Source organism: Thalassophryne amazonica, chromosome 6, assembly GCF_902500255.1.
Source record: "Thalassophryne amazonica chromosome 6, fThaAma1.1, whole genome shotgun sequence".
Lineage (NCBI taxonomy): Eukaryota > Metazoa > Chordata > Actinopteri > Batrachoidiformes > Batrachoididae > Thalassophryne > Thalassophryne amazonica.
The window spans coordinates 47,439,325-47,461,051 of record NC_047108.1 but is presented as its reverse complement, the minus strand read 5'-3'; the positions used below and the strand labels follow the sequence as shown (position 1 = coordinate 47,461,051).

Here is a 21,727-nt window from a genome sequence, read left to right as displayed (position 1 = left end):
GCCAGAGTCTTCTGGGGTTTTCCCACAATTTTCCCAGCCATTTTTACAATTCTATTTAATTTGTCCTTACATTTACAACTCAAGTGACCAAACCAAACACAAAGATGAAATGTTAAAATACTCTCAATATGTGCAGAATACACAAGCTCTAAAATCTGCGGATTAACACCAAGACAACTCAATCGTCTGAGAAGACTGAGTCGCTGTGAACATTTCTTAAAGATAAAATCACTGTTTTCAAAGAAGCTCAAGTGACTATCAAGAACTGTACCAAGATATTTAAAAGTTTCAACCGTTTCAGTGAAACTGCCTGCACGGTCAGTTCTTGCTTTGTGTGAAAAACAAGCTCCTTTGTCTTAGACACATTGATTTCCAGCTGGCTGTCGAGACACCAAGCTTCAAGAGCCTTAGTGTGAGCGAGATAGGAGGCTTCACCAGAGGAGTCACACTTCTGTAGCAGGCCGACTAGGGTCATGTCATCCGCGTATTTAATCAGTTTAAAGTTTGTGTCATTAACTGCAAATTCATTTGTAAAAAGAGAGAAGAGTAGAGGTTAAAGAACGCTACCCTGTGGGCAGCCAGTGCTTATGATGAGCTCTCCTGACAGAATGTTATTAGCACAAACTCTTTGAGGGCGACAAGACAGAAAGTCTCTGATCCAGAGCATCAGGCCCTTTTCAACATTTAAATCAGCCAGCCTTTTCAGAAGAATATGTAATTTCATAGAATTAAAAGCTGCACTGAAGTCTACAAACAAAACCCGAGCGTATGCTTTAGCAAGTGAAAGCTGCTTTGAGATCATGTCCAGCAAGATCAATCCGGCATCATCAGTACCTCTGTCCCTCTTATAGGCAAACTGCAGAGGGTCTAGTTCACTGACCACTGTGGTGGTCAGGACGTCAACTAAAACTCTCTCCATAGTTTTACATAATATGGAGGTTATGGCAATGGGCCGAAAATCTTCAGATTTGCTTGCCCCTGGCTTTTTTGGTATAGGCCTTATTATGGAGAATTTCCAAGATTTGGGCACTCCTTTGACAAGAAGGGAATTAAACAATCTGGAAAAGACTCCTTTTAATTGAGGAGCACAGTCTTTGAGTAGACGGGCTTTCAGGCCATCTGGGCCAGTGGCCTTGTTTGACTTCAGTTTAGAAAGACTTTTAGCCACGGCATCCTCAGTGATGGCTGTGGGAACTCCTGCAGGAAGATTTTTACAGATCTCATCACATTCCTGTTTATCATCCACTTTATCAAATCTACAGAAGAAACGGTTTAACTCATCAACAAAACACTGATTAATGGTTGCAAGAGCATCACATTTGTTACTGGATTTGCCCATCAGTGTATTTAGACCTTCCCAGGCTTGTTTTATATTGCCACTGAAAAATTTACTTTCTACTTTATTCTTGTACTCAGTTTTTTTCCTTAAATATATTCCCTCTCAGCTGTCTCCTTTTTTCCTGCATTAATTGCACATTACCAGAGCAGAAGGCTGCCTTCTTTTCATTAAGACAGATTTTCAGTTGTTTGGACACCCAGGGTTTGTTATTTGGGAATATTTTCACAGTTTTAGTCTCTGACACATTATCCTCACAGAACTTAATATAAGATGTGATGGTGTCAGTGAGTTCGTCTCATTCCAGACAGGATTCAAAGAAAATGTCCCAGTTTGTTTCATCAAAACAGTCTCTGAGTTGCTCTTTGCGTTCCTCGGACCACACCTGTACCTGCTTATTAACTGTTTTAATTCTTTTGACCACAGCTTTGTATTTAGGCAAAAGATGAATCACATTGTGGTCAGATTTTCCAAGAGGCGGTCTGCATACTGCTTTATAAGCCTCTGGGATGTTGCCATAGCAACGGTCAAGCGTGCGATGCAGACGTGTAGGACAGTCTACATATTGCTGTAGAGTGGGCAGGTGGTCAGACAGACTGCAGGAGTTAAAGTCACCCAGAATGAAAACGAGCTGGTCAGCAGAGCGGGTGAGTGCATTATTATAGCTCTCTGCTATTCTCTCTCCTGCTGCGTCGTCATCTGGACCGGGCACGTATACAAGAATGACAGTAATCTGTCCGAACTCCCGCGGAAGATAAAAGGGTCTAAAAGATACAGTCGGTATCTCATAGTCAGGTGTGCATACTTGCTCTCATATGCTGTATTGAGTGGCCCAGCTGTTATCCACAAACAAACACAGACCCCCTCCGATGGATTTGTGCGCAGTGCGCGCGTCCCTGTCCGCTCTGACAGCGGTGTAGCCTGACAGGCTTGGTGTATCGTGATGATCTTTAAGCCATGTTTCCGTCAAACACACAAGATTGCTCTGTCTAAATTCACTGTCATGCTCGGCTCTCAGCACAAGTTCATCGAGTTTATTGCTTACCGAGCGGACGTTAGACAGAGTGATGACAGGCAGCGGGAATCTGCTGCGGCGTCTCCAGAGTCGGTGCCTCACGCCTCCCCTGGAGCCACGCTTTTTCCTCTTCCCCAGACATTTAAGAGGCCGGCGGATTTCCTGACAGTCCGCAGGTAGACAAACTGAAGGAACCCCACCAGGTGAGCGAAGTGACAAAAGATGCTCTCTGGTGTAGGTAAGGAAGCTTTGCCGGCTTGTGAGGCAGCTCCCGTGCGCAAACGCTGATAGGCAGAAAATGATCCACAGCAGTGCGATTTTCATTGCGACGATAAGGTCCAAAGTGCAAAGTGCAGTGAAGTTCTGACAGGTCACATCCACATTAAACCAATGAACTGCTTAAAAAAATACATTAAAACAAATTTAATAACGCTAACAGACAAACAGTGAAACAAACAGTGAGCGCAGGGTCAGCAGCAGTCCGCGCCCCTGGACGTTGAGCCTTTCGAAGTTCTCAGGAATGAAAGGAATGAAGGTGGTAGGTGGAATTCTTTCCCATTCTTGCTTGATGTACGTCTTCAGTTGTTCAACAGTCCGGGGTCTCCGTTGTCGTATTTTGCGCTTCATAATGTGCCACACATTTTCAATGGGCGACAGGTCTGGACTGCAGGCAGGCCAAGGCCAGTCTAGTACCCGCACTCTTTTACTACGAAGCCACGCTGTTGTAACATGCAGAATGTGGCTTGGCATTGTCTTGCTGAAATAAGCAGGGACGTCCCTGAAAAGACGTTGCTTGGATGGCAGCATGTGTTGCTCCAAAACCTGGATGTACCTTTCAGCATTGATGGTGCCATCACAGATGTGTAAGTTGCCCATGCCGTGGGCACCAACACACCCCCATACCATCACAGATGCTGGCTTTTGAACTTTGCGCTGGTAACAGTCTGGATGGTCTTTTTCCCTTTTGTCTGGAGGACACAACGTCCATGATTTCCAAAAACAATTTGAAATGTGGACTCATCAGACTACAGCACACTTTTCCACTTTGCGTCTGTCCATTTCAAATGAACTTGGGCCAGAGAAGGCGTCGGGGTTTCTGGATGTTGTTGATGTATGGCTTTCGCTTTGCATGGTAGAGTTTTAACTTGGACTTGTAGATGTAGCAACGAATTATGTTAACTGACAATGGTTTTCTGAAGTGTTCCTGAGCCCATGCGGTAAGATCCTTTACACAGTGATGTTGGTTTTTAATGCAGTGACGCCTGAGGGATCGAAGGTCACAGGCATTCAATGTTGGTTTTCGACCTTGCTGCTTACGTGTAGGAAGTTCTCCAGATTCTCTAAATCTTCTGATTATATTATGTATATGTAGATTGAGATGTAGACTGTAGATGATGGAATCCCTAAATTCCTTGCAATTGAACATTGACAAACATTGTTCTTAAACCTTTGGACTATTTTTTCATGCAGTTATTTACAAAGTGGTGATCCTCGCCCCATCTTTGCTTGTGAACGGCTGAGCCTTTTGGGGATGCTCCTTTTAGACCCAGTCATGACACTCACCTGTTTCCAGTTAAGCTGTTCACCTGTGGAATGTTCCAAACAGGTGTTCTGTGAGCATTCGTCAACTTCCCCAGTCTTTTGTCCCAACTTTTTTGAAACGTGTTGCAGGTATCCATTTCAAAATGATCAAATATTTGCACAAAAACAATAAAGTTTATCAGTTTGAACATTAAATATCTTGTCTTTGTGGTGTATTCAGTTGAATATAGGTTGAAGAGGATTTGCAAATCATTGTATTCTGTTTTTATTTACATTTCACACAACATCCATTGGGGTTGTACTTAGAGTTACCAAGATCATCAAGTATATTTAAATGATTTCACAGCTTTTTAATTTACTCAATATTTTTAAGTGTAAAAATGTTTCACCAAAAAAAAATTGAGTAGAACACAGTAACAGTTTTTAGAGTGTAGGCTTTGTGTACTACTTATGTTTTGTCATGATACACGATGTAAACAGAGAGTCAGCTGAAGTTGTTTATGTGAAATTTCCCTGTGAAACTGGGTTTTTTAAACCTTTCTGTGAGGTTGGACCAGTGATGGACCAGAGTGCCGTCCACGGGAGAGTTATGTCGTTATCACTTACTTAAAATCAAATGATTTTTACAGCACCAAATCACAACATACAGTAAAGGTGCCTTGAAACTTGCACAAATTTGATCTGTGCACTGGTACGCAATCTGCTGTGCCAGAGAGCAAACTCATTGTAAACTATGCATGGCTTCATGCAAGTGTGCAAAGAAAATTTTGAAATGTTTAAAATCTCTGGCATGCATTAATTATATGAACTTCACATGAACATTGCGAAAACAATTCAAAAACACTGAGTGTCGGTGCGAGTCATTGCGTCAACGCAGCGCACCACAGCACAGCTCATCTGAATGACGATGATGATGAGATGTTAAATCTATCATAAACATAATTTTACAGATACTCATAAGAAGGAATGAAAATGCAACTAAATAATTACCTTTTAGACAATTCCAAATGCATTGTCCACATCATGAAGCGCACGAGAGAGAGAGAAAAAAAAGCTGCAGCTTAGAAAATTCCTCTGATTCCAGAAGCGATTAGAGATGTTTTCATCAGCCAAACTGAGAAAAAATGATTAATCCGCTACAAAATAATTATTTTATATACGCAGCATCCAGTGGCACAAAGCTTCACTGTATGAAATTACAAGTTCTGCAAGCAAACATAGAATGTATTTTTACCTAATTATCAGTAAAAGGAAAATGCTGATATTGAATATAGTCTTCAGAGAGGATGGCGAAAGAATAAATTGGTGGGTGGGTGCAGCTGTGTGCGATTGTACCCTTTTGTCAGATGTGCCTGAGTGATGCTGAATTGATCGTAAACCTTCACTCTTACGTTTTTTACAGGTAACTTCCTACCCAGGTGGCTTGGAGAGAAACTAGGACAGTCTGCACTTGATTCTATAAGAGGCTTGATTTTCTTTTTTCCCATATTTTACGGTTGTCATTACATGAAACTATGACATTTTGTCTCAGTGACTCAGTTATATATATTTTCCATTGTATTCTTTCTCTAAAACTATGGCCCATAACCTTACAAACCTCTATGTTCTTAATCTTGAATTTGTTGAACTGTGTTTTGTGTTTTTTGAAATGTTGGTTGTGCATGGTTATGCTGAGAAGTATAAAATACCAATGAACCACTAGCAGCGACATTCATCTTTTGAAATTCAATGCATACAGGTATTATATTTTTGAGGGCTAGTGCTTATAATGTTATAGAAAAAAGTAAAAACAAAGAAAAGCACACATTTGTGTTTAATCCCTGCAACTGAAAACTCGTATAAATTAAATGAGTTTCGATTAGAGAGCTGTTGAATTCAGTGCATACAGGTATTATACAGTGTAGTGAAATAACCTTGATGTTAAATTTGCCTCTTCCTTCATAGCACTTCTGTGTTTGTTTTTTTTTAATTAAAATTATCTGACTAATGAAGTGCGATTGACACAGTAGTAGGTAGTTCTAATGTGTGCCTAATTATGTTCACCATACATATGGCTACTACCTTACCCTGTCTGCATGTTCACAGCCCGACGGGACCCTTACTGTGTACATGTTGGGAGCTTTGCATCTGATTTGCATTATTACTGCCTTTTTTTGTTTTTCTCGCCAAGTCTTTAAACCCCATTTAAAGCCATGCACAGGTTTGATCAAAGCAAACAAAGACTCTTTGGTGATGCACATCAACTTAAAATTTCACGATTTTTCATCAAAAATAAGGAAATGCTTGAAATTTACAAAAGTGGGCTGAGGATTCAATGGAATTGTGACCTCCCCAATACTATTTTGTGTAACAACTTCAATTATGTATTTTTCAGATGCCAAGTTTCTATCTTGAATCAACGAAGCTAATATGTTATATGACCTGCATTATGATGATTTTTTTAAAACTCTGTGTCAGTGAAGTACCACGCTGCCTAACTGAAGTTTGTGTTGTTGAGATGATGCGGACACAGGTACTCGAGTGGTTTTGTATCTCAGATAAATAGTTTTAAATGGAGTTTAAATGAAGACAAGGAATAAAGTGGCTTGCTGTCAGATGTTACACATTGGCGTGACAGCAGCCCACCACCGTACTGTGTAGTTACTATGTGCTGATACGTTACTGTATGCAGGCTAAACCAATGATGATATATTTAAAATAAATGAAGTGCCCTCCACCTGCTTTTGGAAGACATCTTTTGTATTTCTTTCACTTCCTTTATACTGATTTATATAATGGACCAAAGATGATTATGCTTTAATACAAATGAATTCTTAAACTGCATTGGCTGGTGCTTATCGCACTCAGCTGGTGACCACACAAGGCATCTTGGGGGCAGTGGTGGTTATACATTTGTGCAACATAACATTTTTCACAAAAAGACATTTTTTTTATTTTAACAATAAGGTGCACAATCTCCTCCCATCTGAAACATTGCCCAAAGACAATGAGGCAATTCTGCTCAAAACACTATTAGTTATCAGAACTTAAATAAATATACACTATATACAGTGAGGAAAATAAGTATTTGAACACCCTGCGGTTTTGCAAGTTCTCCCACTTAGAAATCATGGAGGGGTCTGAAATTTTCATCTTAGGTGCATGTCCACTGTGAGAGACATAATCTAAAAAAAAAAAAAAATCTGGAAATCACAATGTATGATTTTTTTAAATAATTTATTTGTATGTTACTGCTGCAAATAAATATTTGAACACCTACCAGCCAGCAAGAATTCTGGCTCTCACAGACCTGTTAATTTTTCTTTAAGAAGCCCTCTTATTCTGCACTCTTTACCTGTATTAATTGCGCCTGTTTGAACTTGTTACCTGTATAAAAGACACCTGTTCACACACTCAATCAATCACACTCCAACCTGTCCACCATAGCCAAGACCAAAGAGCTGTCTAAGGACACCAGGGACAAAACTAGACCTGCACAAGGCTGGGATGGACAACAGGACAGCAGGCAAGCAGCTTGGTAGAAGACAACAACTGCTATGATTATTTATTAAAAAGTGGAAGAAACACAAGATGACTGTCAGTCTCCCTTGGTCTGGGATTCCATGCAAGATCTCACTTTGTGGGGTAAGGATGATTCTGAGAAAGCTCAGAACTACACAGGAGGACCTGGTCAATGACCTGAAGAGAGCTGGGACCACAGTCACAAAGATTACATTAGTAACACATGATGCTGTCATGGTTTAAATCCTGCAGGGCAGCAAGGTCCCCCTGCTCAAGCCAGCACATGTCCAGGCCTGTTTGAAGTTCACCAGTGACCATCTGGACGATCCAGAGAAGGCATGCAGAAGGTCATGTGGTCAGATGAGACCAGAATAGAGCTTTTTGGAATTAACTATACTTACGATGTTTAGAGGATGAGAACAACCCCAAGAAAACCATCCCAACCGTGAAGCATGGGGGTAGAAACATCATACTCTGGGGGTGCTCTTCTGCAAAGGGGACAGGACAACTATACCGTATTGAAGGGAGGATGGAAGGAGTCATGTATTGCGAGATTTTGGCAAACAACCTCCTTCCCTCAGTAAGAGCATTGGAGATGGGTCATGGCTGGGTCTTCCAGCATGACAATGACCCCAAACACACAGCCAGGGCAACTAAGGAGGGGCTCCATAAGAAGCATTTCAAGGTCCTGGAGTGGCCTGGCCAGTCTCCAGACCTGAACTCAAAAGAAAATCTTTGGAGGGAGCTGAAATTCCAAACTTGAAAGATCTAGAGAAGATCTGTATGGAAGAGTGGACCAAAATCCCTGCTGCAGTGTGTGAAAACCTGTTGAAAAAACTACAGGAAATGTTTGACCTCTGTAATTGCAAACAAAGGCTACTGTACCAAATATTAACATTGATTTTCACAGGTGTTCAAATACTTATTTGCAGCAGTAACATACAAATAAATTATTTAAAAACAAAATCATACATTGTGATTTCTGGATTTTTTTTTTTTTTTTTTTTTAGATTATGTCTCTCACAGTGGACATGCACCTAAGATGAAAATTTCAGACCCCTCCATGATTTCTAAGTGTGAGAACTTTCAAATTGCAGGGTGTTCAAATACTTATTTTCCTCACTGTACATAAAAGTGGAAAATATGTGACCCATCATTTAGATGGGAAAAAAGATATGCATTTTCAAAAAAAAATGTTGAGACAGGTTTAACACAAAGAGAGAGAGAAAGAGGGCAAAACACTTTAAAAAAGCAAAACTGTTCAGTGTTAGTCTCCATGAGTTCAAAAATGATATGAAAAAGGTAAAAAAAAAAAAAAAAAGTTTTGTGTCAGCCGTAGTGCCCTCAAGCAAAGCACAGTGTGTTTTGCTCAACCTGCCTCAACATAATTTTTTGTTGAAAAATTATGAGGCAGGTTTAGCAAGCATCATAGCAAGAAGGCTAACAAACAGAGTTATACCACCAATTAACATTAGCCCTTCATTCATGACATGGATACCCGAGAGTATGAGCTCCAATATCAGACTGCTTATAAAGGGATATCGGTTTGTTTGAAACATTGAGCAGCAAATAAGTAAGAAGATTGATGATTGTCAATACATGTAATTATCCATGATAGTAGCAATAATAATTTGGGTTATCTCATGATGCCTGCAGAGAATTTAAACATACAACATTTAACAAAGTAGGGCTTATAACTTAAAAATGATTTAACTGCTTTGATTAACTGGATAGGAGGGTCTTTAAAAATACAGCTTTGTTTTTTCATTAAAAAGACACATGCACACACACGCACAGGCTCCTGGTCAATGCACACAGTAAGTTAACCTTTTCATTTTTTTTTTTTTTTTATCAGTTAGCCACAACAAGCAACAGATCCATGTACAGGTACAATCACACAAACAAACTAGAAGCACTTAGAGAGTGCAAACCTCCACCAAGGCCATGGGGTCACTGACGCCATAACATCTACACGCCGTGGAATCATTGAACCTAAAAAAGTCTAACAATGATGATTGCTAGTAAAAAAAGTTTCATCTGCTGTGACTGGATAGCATGTATCCTTAGCGCTTGGCATCACAGTTTATTGCAACTTGCACCTTTCCCAGAAGCTACTGTCATCTGAGCACTGATATTGATATTGCATGTGCTTATAGACAAAAACAAATGAGACAAAATTCAATTTATTATTCAACTAAAGTGCAAATATATGAATTTTTTAACATTGATGAAACACGTCTCTAAATAAATAACAGTAAATTCTGAAATAGAACTATTTTTTAAGTGTTGCATGTGCTACACAAGGCCATAGGATCACTGACCCTAAAGAGATTCCCTCCTTGGCACAGTGATCTATTCAACAATTCAGTGTTACAACCAAAACTATGATACATACACTTTTCTTTCCTTTATATTTGACATCCTTGACCATGAAAACATACCACTAGAACTTGGAATCACTTTTATGTCTTTATTAGTTCAAAAGTTATTGTATAAAAACAATTTTTCTGTAATGGCGGTTTTCTTCTGGATCTAGCTCCATAACATTTGAAGCTACATCAAATCTGATGACACCTTACTGAATCAGTACAGATTCAGCTACAATTTGGTGTTAGTTGTGCATCTCCAGCTTCATTTGTCACCTCACACTGACACATTTTCTATTTTCCCTATATTTTTGCATATTCTGGATCACCGGATCCGGAATCCGGATCCGATCATCACTAAACTTTGTTGTTTGATAGAACATTTGACTATGTTACACCCTATTTTTTTTCAAGCCTTTCTGCCTTGTTTTTGTGGAGTTAGAAACTAGAATGTCAAAATTCCCCCTATCCCGCAATGGTGAAGAATCCTTTAAAAAATTCCTGGATCCGGATTGTGATCTGGATCACCACTAAGATTTAATCACTTGTTCCTCTTGTCATTTCCAACCACTCAACAAAATTTCATCAAAATCCGTTCAAAACTTTTTGAGTTATCCTGCTGACAGACAGACAAACAAACAAACAAACAAACTCAATCAAAAACATAACCTCCTTGGCGGAGGTAATAAATAACAGTAAATTCTGAAATAGAACTATTTTTTAAGTGTTGCATGTGCTACACAAGGCCATAGGGTCACTGACAAAGAGATTCCCTCCTTGGCACAGTGATCTATTCAACAATTCAGTGTTACAACCAAAACTATGATACATACACTTTTCTTTCCTGTATATTTGACATCATTGACCATGAAAACATACCACTAGAACTTGGAATCACTTTTATGTCTTTATTAGTTCAAAAGTTATTGTATAAAAACGATTTTTCGGTAAAGGTGGTTTTCTTCTGGATCTAGCTCCATAACATTTGAAGCTACATCAAATCTGATGACACCTTACTGAATCAGTACAGATTCAGCTACAATTTGGTGTTAGTTGTGCATCTCTAGCTTCATTTGTCACCTCACACTGACACATTTTCTATTTTCCCTATATTTTTGCATATTCTGGATCACCAGATCCGGAATCCGGATCCGATCATCACCAAACTTTGTTGTTTGATAGAACATTTGACTATGTTACACTCTAATTTTGTTCAAGCCTTTCTGCCTTGTTTTTGTGGAGTTAGAAACTAGAATGTCAAAATTCCCCTTATCCCGACATGGTGAAGAATCCTTAAAAAAAATTTCTGGATCCGGATCGTGATCCGGATCACCAGTAAAATTTAATCACTTGTTCCTCTTGTCATTTCCAACCACTCCACAAAATTTCATCAAAATCCGTTCAAAACTTTTTGAGTTATCCTGCTGACAGACAGACAGACAAACAAACAAACTCGACCGAAAACATAACCTCCTTGGCGGAGGTAACGAACACATACACTTACAAGAAAATGACTACATCGGCTTCTATCCCATACGGCTGACTTTATTTTCCCAAATTTTTCATCTTTTGGGATCTGAAGGGAGTCTGTACATCTTGAACCCCTTGTCATGTCTATTTGTGCATCCGAATGCACGACAACCCGGCATTTTCTGCGAGTAAATAAAGTGGATATACACGCCGATATCTTAACAGTGAGTGCAAATTTAGCCCCAAGATGGCACCATGAGTCACGTGACTGTTTTTTTTTTTTTTCTGCTTGTCATGTCGTTACTCTGTAAAAAAGGGACTCTACCCCCACGCCCCCTCCCCATTCCCCTTCTCACTGCTTCTGTGCACCTTCTCAGCAAGTAAGGGTGCCTGCAGCTTCAGGGGGCAGCAATTTGCCAATTCCCTACACAGTGATATGAAAATTGTTTTAATTTATTTATTTATTTTAATTTATACAGTGCCAAATCACAACAAAGTGGCCTCAAGTTGCTTCACACAAGTAAGGTCTAACCCAGGGGTGTGCAGTCATGGGCCTTGAAGGGCCAAGACACAGCAGGTTTCCTTTCTACCAGTCACCTCAGCAGGTGATTTCATTGATGATCAGGTGTTTATGTTCAGGGGAGAAGCTCATCAGCAAACCCACTGCTGAGGTGATTGGTTGCAAGGAAAACCTGCACTGTCTTCACCCCTTGTTGCCCACCCCTGGTATAACCTTATCAACCCCTTTGCTATGCAGTCAATCAATCAATCAACTTTTTTTTTATATAGCACCAAATCACAACAAACAGTTGCCCCAAGGCGCTTTATATTGTAAGGCAAGGCCAATACAATAATTATGAAAACCCCAACGGTCAAAACGACCCTTTGTGAGCAAGCACTTGGCTACAGTGGGAAGGAAAAAACTCCCTTTTAACAGGAAGAAACCTCCAGCAGAAACAGGCTCAGGGAGGGGCAGTCTTCTGCTGAGGACTGGTTGGGGCTGAGGGAAAGAACCAGGAAAAAGACATGCCGAGAAGGGGGGCAGAGATCGATCACTAATGATTAAATGCGGAGGGATGCCTACAGAGCAAAAAGAGAAAGAAACAGTGCATCATGGGAACCCCCCCACAGTCTACGTCTAAAGCAGCATAACCAAGGGATAGTCCAGGGTCACCTGATCCAGCCCTAACTATAAGCCTTAGCGAAAAGGAAAGTTTTAAGCCTAATCTTAAAAGTAGAGAGGGTATCTGTCTCCCTGATCTGAATTGGGAGCTGGTTCCACAGGAGAGGAGCCTGAAAGCTGAAGGCTCTGCCTCCCATTCTACTCTTACAAACCCTAGGAACTACAAGTAAGCCTGCAGTCTGAGAGCGAAGCGCTCTAATGGGGTAATATGGTACTACGAGGTCCCTAAGATTAAGATGGGACCTGATTATTCAAAACCTTATAAGTAAGAAGAAGAATTTTAAATTCTATTCTAGAATTAACAGGAAGCCAATGAAGAGAGGCCAACACGGTGAGATATGCTCTCCCTGCTAGTCCCCGTCAGTACTCTAGCTGCAGCATTTTGAATTAACTGAAGGCTTTTTAGGGAACTTTAGGACAACCTGATAATAAAGAATTACAATAGTCCAGCCTAGAGGAAATAAATGCATGAATTAGTTTTTTCAGCATCACTCTGAGACAAGACCTTTCTGATTTTAGAGATATTGCGTAATGCAAAAAGGCAGTCCTACATATTTGTTTAATATGCGCTTTGAATGACATATCCTGATCAAAAATGACTCCAAGATTCTCACAGTATTACTAGAGGTCAGGGAAATGGCCATCCAGAGTAAAGATCTGGTTAGACCCATGCTTCTAAGATTTGTGGGGCCAAGTACAATAACTTCAGTTTTATCTGAGTTTAAAAGCAGGAAATTAGAGGTCATCCATGTCTTTATGTCTGTAAGACAATCCTGCAGTTTAGCTAATTGGTGTGTGTCCTCTGGCTTCATGGATAGATAAGCTGGGTATCATCTGCGTAACAATGAAAATTTAAGCAATACCGTCTAATAATACTGCCTAAGGGAAGCATGTATAAAGTGAATAAAATTGGTCCTAGCACAGAACCCTTGTGGAACTCCCATAATTAACTTTAGTCTGTGAAGAAGATTCCCCATTTACATGAACAAACTGTAATCTATTAGACAAATATGATTCAACCACCGCAGCGCAGTGCCTTTAATACCTATGACATGCAGTGTCATGATTTTATTTTTTTTTAAGTGCTTGTGCAGCTTCCCCCATGTGTCATGAAAAAATACCACCCAGGGCGGCTGCCCGGTTCACCCATGCCAAAAACTGCTTCTGCTTGGGCCTTGGCCTTTATACAGTCAGTGTGTTAAGTTGATTTTGAGGAGAATACAGATATACAGTATAATGCTTCATCTTAATTTCCATGTTGTCTGTACTTTGATGAAAGAGCGCCTCCACTCAACATAGTTAAGAACAAACAGTATATATGGAACACTAACATTTTTCCCCCAGTAGCTTACCTGAACAAACTATTTGGCTTTCAATAGAGACACTGCCATTCTTCAGTTTACCCAGAGGTACAGCTGCCTGACTGAACTCTGTATATCTTCTACCTGATTCTATGTTAGGCCAGGCATGTTAATGTGTGGGTGTCAGACATACTCAGGTATGGTACAAAATGTAAAGTGTGTCGACGCTTTGAGATCTTTGTTCTCTTCCAAGGATTTTAGCCATGCCCAACACCTCTATCCAGTGACATCATGGTCCACATGTTCTCTACAAACACCTCTACCTCAAATGTCCCATCCAGACATGTGAATGTTATTGCAGAGAAAAGTGAACCTCTCAACGTTTGACACGTCAACTCAGTTTTATATAGCACCAAATCACAACATAAATTATCCCAAGGTGCTTTACAAGATTAAGATGTAAACATAACTTACCTTCCTTCACAGTGAATTTTGCTGAGTAAAATACATAACCCCAATTCCAATGAAGTTGGGACGTTGTGTAAAATGTAAATAAAAACAGAATACAATGTTTTGCAAATCCTCTTCAACCTATATTCAATTGAATACACCACAAATACAAGATATTTAATGTTCAAACTGATAAACTTGATTGTTTTTGTGCAAATATTTGCTCACGTGTAGGATTAAAAAGTTGATTGGAGAGGGGAAAACTTAACGCAGGTGCAAAAAATTACAGGCTGTTCATCTATAATGATCTCCAATGCTTTAAAATGGACAAAAAAAAAAACAGACGTGTGGAAGAAAACGGAAAACAACCATCAAAATGGATAGAAGAATAACCAGAATGGCAAAGGCTCACCCATTGATCAGCTCCAGGATGATCAAAGACAGTCTGGAGTTACCTGTAAGTGCTGTGACAGTTAGAAGACCCCTGTGTGAAGCAAATTTATTTGCAAGAATCCTCCACAAAGTCCCTCTGTTAAATAAAAGATGTGCAGAAGAGGTTACAATTTGCCAAAGAACACATCAACTGGCCTAAAGAGAAATGGAGGAATATTTTGTGGACTGATGAGAGTAAAATTGTTCTTTTTGGGTCCAAGGGCCGCAGACAGTTTGTGAGACGACCCCCAAACTCTGAATTCAAGCCACAGTTCACAGTGAAGACAGTGAAGCATGGTGGTGCAAGCATCATGATATGGGCATGTTTCTCCTACTATGGTGTTGGGCCTATATATCGCATACCAGGTGTCATGGATCAGTTTGGATATGTCAAAATACTTGAAGAGGTCATGTTGCCTTATGCTGAAGAGGACATGCCCTTGAAATGGGTGTTTCAACAAGACAATGACCCCAAGCACACCAGTAAACAAGCAAAATCTTGGTTCCAAACCAGCAAAATTAATGTTTTGGAGTGGCCTGCCCAATCCCCGGACCTAAATCCAATTGAGAACTTGTGGGGTGACATCAAAAAAGCTGTTTCTGAAGCAAAACCAAGAAATGTGAATGAATTGTGGAATGTTGTTAAAGAATCTTGGAGTGGAATAACAGCTGAAAGGTGCCACAAATTGGATGACTCCATGCCTTGCAGATGTGAAGAAATCATGAAAAACGGTGGTTATACAACTAAATACTAGTTTAGTGATTCACAGGATTGCTAAAAAAAAGCAGTTTGAACATAATAGTTTTGAGTTTGTAGCGTCAACAGCAGATGCTACTGTTATTGTGAACACCCCCTTTTCTACTTTTTTTTTTGCCCAATTTCATAGCCTTAAGAGTGTGCATATCATGAATGCTTGGTCTTGTTGGATTTGTGAGAATCTACTGAATCTACTGGTACCTTGTTTCCCATGTAACAATAAGAAATATACTCCAAACCTGGATTGTTACTGCTGCAAATAAGTATTTGAACACCTACCAACCAGCAAGAATTCTGGCTCACAGACCTGTTAATTTTTTTTTAAGAAGCCCTCTTATTCTGCAGTCTTTACCTGTATTAATTGCACCTGTTTGATGTTGTTACCTGTATAAAAGACACCTGTTCACACACTCAATTAATCACATTCCAGCCTGTCCACCATAGCAAGACCAAAGAGCTGACTAAGGACACCAGGGACAAAACTGTAGACCTGCACAAGGCTGGGATGGACTACAGAACAACAGGCAAGCAGCTTGGTAGAAGACAACAACTGTTATGATTATTTATTAGAAAGTGGAAGAAACACAAGATGACTGTCAATCTCCCTCGGTCTGGGATTCCATGCAAGATCTCACTTTGTGGGGTTAGGATGATTCTGGGAAAGCTCAGAACTACACAGGAGGACCTGGTCCATGACCTGAAGAGAGCTGAGACCACAGTCACAAAGATTACATTAGTAACACATGATGCTGTCATGGTTTAAAATCCTGCAGGGCAGCAAGGTCCCCCTGCTCAAGCCAGCACATGTCCAGGCCCGTTTGAAGTTCACCAGTGACCATCTGGATGATCCAGAGGAGGCATGGGAGAAGTTCATGTGGTCAGATGAGACCAGAATAGAGCTTTCTGGAATCAACTCCACTTACCATGTTTAGAGGATGAGAACCCCAAGAAAACCATCCTAACCGTGAAGCATGGGGGTGGAAACATCATACTCTGGGGGTGCTCTTCTGCAAAGGGGACAGGATGACTGCACCACATTGAAGGGAGGATGGATGGGGTCATGTATTGTGAGATTTTGGCAAACAACCTCCTTCCCTCAGTAAGAGCATTGAAGATGGGTCATGGCTGGGTCTTCCAGCATGACAATGACCCCAAACACACAGCCAGGGCAACTAAGGAGGGTCTCCGTGAGAAGCATTTCAAGGTCCTGGAGTGGCCTGGCCAGTCTCCGGACCTGAACTCAATAGAAAATCTTTGGAAGGAGCTGAAACTCCAAACCTGAAAGATTTGGAGAAGATCTGTATGGAAGAGTGGACCAAAATCCCTGCTGCAGTGTGTGCAAACCGGGTGAAAAACTACAGGAAATGTTTGACCTCAAACAAACAAACAAAGGCTACTGTAGCAAATATTAACACTGATTTTCACAGGTGTTCAAATACTTATTTGCAGCAGTAACATACAAATAAATTATTAAAAAAATCATACATTGGAATTTCCGGATTTTTTTTTTTAGATTATGTCTCTCACAATGGAAATGCACCTAAGACACACCTGCAAAATCGCAGGATGTTCAAATACTTACCAATGTCATCACTCCCACACCACGTACACATTGTCTTAACAAAACTCTGCTGCTGCTACTACCTCAGACACTACACTGTAAATACTTGTGCACTTTACTGTCCTTATTGTCGAAATGTCTTGTCCTGTTATCCCTGAGGGAAGGTGAGAACTGAAATTTCGATTCCTTGTATGTCTAGTACATGTGAAGAATTGACAATAAAGCCGACTTTGACTATTTTTTCATGCAGTTGTTCACAAAGTGGTGATCCAAACAGGTGTTCTTTGAGCATTCATCAACTTTCCCAGTCTTTTGTTACCCCTATCCCAGCTTTTTTGAAATGTGTTGCAGGCATCCATTTCAAAATGAGCAAATATTTGCACAAAAACAAAAAAGTCCATCAGTTTGAATGTTAAATATCTTGTCTTTGTGGTGTATTCAATTGAATATAGTTTGAAGAAGATTTTCAAATCATTGTATTCTGTTTTATTTACAATTCACACAATGTCCAACTTCAGGATAACAACTCAGCCACATGGGGTGTGCAGCCAGTACATTGTGAGTGCCGGTCCCAAGCCCGGATAAATGAGGAGGGTTGCGTGAGGAAGGGCATCCGGCGTAAAACAAGCCAACCGAACTATGCAGATTCAGAATCGAATTCCCATACCGGATCAGTCACGGCCCGGGTTAACAACGTCCGCCACCGGTGCTATTGCCCAACAGGGTGCCGGTGGAAATTGGGCTACTGCTGGGCGAAGACGATGAAGAAGAGGAGGAAAACGTTGCCACGAACAGTGGGAGAAGAAGAAAACTAGAAGGGTGGAAATGAGAGTGGGGACTTTGAATGTTGGTAGTATGACTGGTAAAGGGAGAGAGCTGGCTGATATGATGGAGAGGAGAAAGGGAGACATATTGTGTGTGCAAGAGACCAAGTGGAAGGGAAGTAAGAGCAGGAGCATCGGCGGTGGGTACAAGTTGTTGTACCATGGTGAGGACAGGAAGAGAAATGGTGTTGGGGTCATTTTAAAGGAAGAGTATGGTAAAAGTGTGTTGGAGGTTAAGCGAGTGTCTGACAGGGTGATGAGTGTGAAGTTGGAAATTGAAGGGGTGATGATGAATATCATCAGTGCATATGCCCCACAGGTTGGTTGTGAGATGAAGGAGAAAGAAGATTTCTGGAGTGTGTTAGATGAGGTGGTGGAGAGTGTGTCCAAGCATGAAAGAGTGGTGATAGGAGCAGAGTTCAATGGGCATGTTGGTGAAGGGAACAGAGGTGATGAGGAAGTAATGGGTAGATATGGTATCAAGGATAGGAATGGGGAAGGACAGATGGTAGTTGATTTTGCAAAAAGGATGGAAATGGCTGTGGTGAATACCTACTTTAAGAAAAGGGAGGAGCACAGGGTAACATAAGAGTGGAGGAAGGTGCACACAGGTGGACTACATTCTTTATAGGAGATGCAAGCTAAAAGAAATCACAGTAAGGTGGTAGCAGGAGAGAGTGTCACTAGACAGCATAGGATGGTTGTTTGTAGGATGACTTTAGAGGTAAAGAAGAAGAGAGTGAGAGCTCAACAAAGGATCAGATGGTGGAAGCTGAAGGAGGAAGACTGTTGTGTGAAATTTAGCGAGCAGGTGAGAGAAGCACTGGTTGGAGGGGAAGCAATTTTGGACAACTGGAAAAGTACTGCAGATGTGGTGAGGGAGACAGCTAGGACAGTACTGGATATGACATCTGGACAGTGGAAGGAAGACAAGGAGACTTGGTGGTGGAATGAAGAGGTCCAGGAAAGCATAAGGAGAAAGAGGTTGGCGAAAAAGTTTTGGGATAGTCGGAGAGATGAAGAAAGTAGACAGGAGTACAAGGAGATGCGGCGTAAGGCGAAAAGAGAAGTGGCAAAAGCAAAGGAAAAGGCATATTGCGAGCTGTACAAGAAGTTGAATAGTAAGGAAGGAGAAAAGGACTTGTACCGATTGGCCAGACAAAGGGACAGAGCTGGAAAGGATGTGCAGCAGGTTAGGGTGGTAAAAGATGCACATGGTAATGTGCTGACAAGTGAGGAGTGTGTGCTGAGAAGGTGGAGGGAATATTTTGCAGAGCTGATGAATAAAGAAAATGAGCGAGAGAAAAGGCTGGATGATGTGGTGAGAGTAAATCAGGAAGTACAAGAGATTAGCAAGGACGAAGTGAGGGCTGCTATGAAGAGGATGAAGAGTGGAAAGGCAGTCGGTTCAGATGACATTCCAGTGGAGGCATGGAAATGTCTAGGAGAGATGGCAGTACAGTTTCTAACCAGATTGTTTAATAAAATCTTGGAAAGAGAGCATGCCTGAGGAGTGGAGACGAAGTGTGCTGGTTCCTATTTTCAAGAACAAGGGTGATGTGCAGAGCTGCAGTAACTACAGAGGCATAAAGCTGATCAGCCACAGCATGAAGTTATGGGAAAGAGTAGTAGAAGCTAGGCTTAGAAAACAGGTGAAGATCTGTGAGCAGCAATATGGTTTCATGCCAAGAAAGAGCACTACAGATGCAATGTTTGCTCTGAGAATACTGTTGGAAAAGTACAGAGAAGGACAGAAAGAGTTACATTGTGTGTTTGTGGACTTAGAAAAAGCTTATGATAGGGTGCCAAGAGAAGAGTTGTGGTATTGTATGAGGAAGTCTGGAGTGGCAGAGAAGTATGTTAGGGTAGTGCAGGACATGTACAAGAATAGTGTGACAGCGATGAGATGCGCAGTCGGAATGACAGACTCATTCAAGGTGGAGGTGGGATTACACCAAGGATCAGCTCTGAGTCCTTTCTTGTTTGCAGTGGTGATGGACAGGTTGACAGATGAGATCAGACAGGAGTCCCCATGGACTATGATGTTTGCAGATGACATTGTGATCTGTAGTGAGAGTAGGGAGCAAGTTGAGTCTAGTCTGGAGAAGTGGAGATATGCTTTGGAGAGAAGGGGAATGAAAGTCAGTAGAAGCAAGACTGAGTACATGTGTGTGAATGAGAGGGAGCCCAGTGGAATAGTGCAGTTACAAGGAGTAGAAGTGGTGAAAGTAGATGAGTTTAAATATTTGGGGTCAACTGTTCAAAGTAATGGAGAGTGTGGTAGAGAGGTGAAGAAGAGAGTGCAGGCAGGGTGGAGTGGGTCGAGAAAGGTGGCAGGAGTGATTTGTGACCGAAGAATATCAGCAAGGGTGAAGGGGAAAGTTTACAAAACAGTAGTGAGACCAGCTATGTTGTATGGTTTAGAGACAGTGGCACTAACAAAAAGACAGGAGGCAGAGCTGGAGGTGTTGAGATTCTCTTTGGGAGTGACAAGAATGGACAAGATTAGGAATGAACATATCAGAGGGACAGCTCAGGTGGGACGGTTTGGAGACAAAGTCAGAGAGGCGAGATTGAGATGGTTTGGACGTGCAGAGGAGGGACCCAGTGTATCTAGGGAGAAGGATGCTGAGGATGGAGCCACCAGGCAGGAGGAGAAGAGGGAGACCAAAGAGGAGGTTCATGGATGTGCTGAGAGAGGACATGCAGGTGGTTGGTGTGACAGAGGAAGATACAGAGGACAGGGTGAGATGGAAACGATTGATCTGCTGTGGCGACCCCTAACGGGAACAGTCGAAAGACAAAGAAGACGACTCTGCCAGGATAACATTTGGTCCCAGTCCAAAGAGAGTAAAATACTTTACTATTGTAAAGTGAAATCAGCTCTACCATCTTATCAAATCAAGTGTTTCTACTCCAATAAGTGTTGATTTTACCCTGTGATAGAGTTGATTTAGCACTGTGATACAATATATTTAACTCTATTTGGACCAGATGTTATCCCAGCAGAGTAAATTTTACGCTGCAAAATTTACTGTGTTCCAGAGCAAGTGCATGGGCAACAGTGTAAGTAAAACCTCCCTCTGGAGTTGAGTTTTTTGATCACAGGAAGAAATCTCAAGCAGGCACACTCAGAGAGGTGACCATCTGCTTTGGACATACAACCAGTGGCAAAAATAAACATAGCAAAACAAAGAAATGTCCAACAGGCTGATCAGATATGATGGAATGAATCATTCAGGTACTTATCAGTTCCAGTGTGGTCATAGTGACCAATTTGTCCAACCAAAGAAGTGGTAAAGATCTTGGGCCATGAAGAGTGCTCATTGTAGACAGTCTTCAGTTTTGAAAGTCCCCCAGATTCCACAATGGGACCCCAACCATCTTGCCCCATTATAGTCCAACAAAGGTAAGTCCAGTCTTCTTAAATCCTACACAGCACTTAGACAGCGGAGGTGGTGGAAAACTTGTAATGCTCATCTTCTCCACTGACACTTTAAAAACAGACACTATGCTTAATAGTCCAGAAAGACTCGATCTGTCTAGTCTTGATCCACAAGAATCTCCAGAGTTCCCACGTATCCTTAAAGTCTTAAAAGACATTTCATTTAATCTAAAAACATAGTGTCTCTCTCAATGGTCAGTGTAGGTCACGTCATCATGAGGCTCCATACTTGTATTTGTGATTGATACGTAGATTCCTAAACAAGATTCCGTAGATTCCACAACCACTAATCCTAACTCAAGCCATAACAAGACTGCGCTACATATGAAAATAATTTGGGATTATTCATACGGCTATGTGCGAATAGCTACTTCTTTCTAATTCATTGCAAGACACATAAAGTAAGATAGGGGAAACCAACAAATCTCTTGTTTGTTGCAGGAACACTCAGAGCACTCAACTAGGCAGACGTAATTTACGTGATCACATGGAAAAGTGTAAATTAAATGAAAATTGGCTTTTGCCACGTGGCTTAAACCAACAG

The 21,727-nt window shown here is 41.0% G+C and overlaps 1 protein-coding gene across 1 annotated transcript in view; it reads left to right on the top strand.

The window, feature by feature from the left end:
* Nucleotides 1-6,609, top strand: part of fkbp1ab (FKBP prolyl isomerase 1Ab) — a 31,655-nt gene extending 25,046 nt beyond the window's left edge. Inside the window, exon 5 of the mRNA XM_034172126.1 lies at nt 5,296-6,609. The gene's annotated coding sequence lies outside the window, so the exon portion shown is untranslated. The remainder of the gene's footprint in view (nt 1-5,295) is intronic.
* Nucleotides 6,610-21,727: the final 15,118 nt, after the last annotated feature.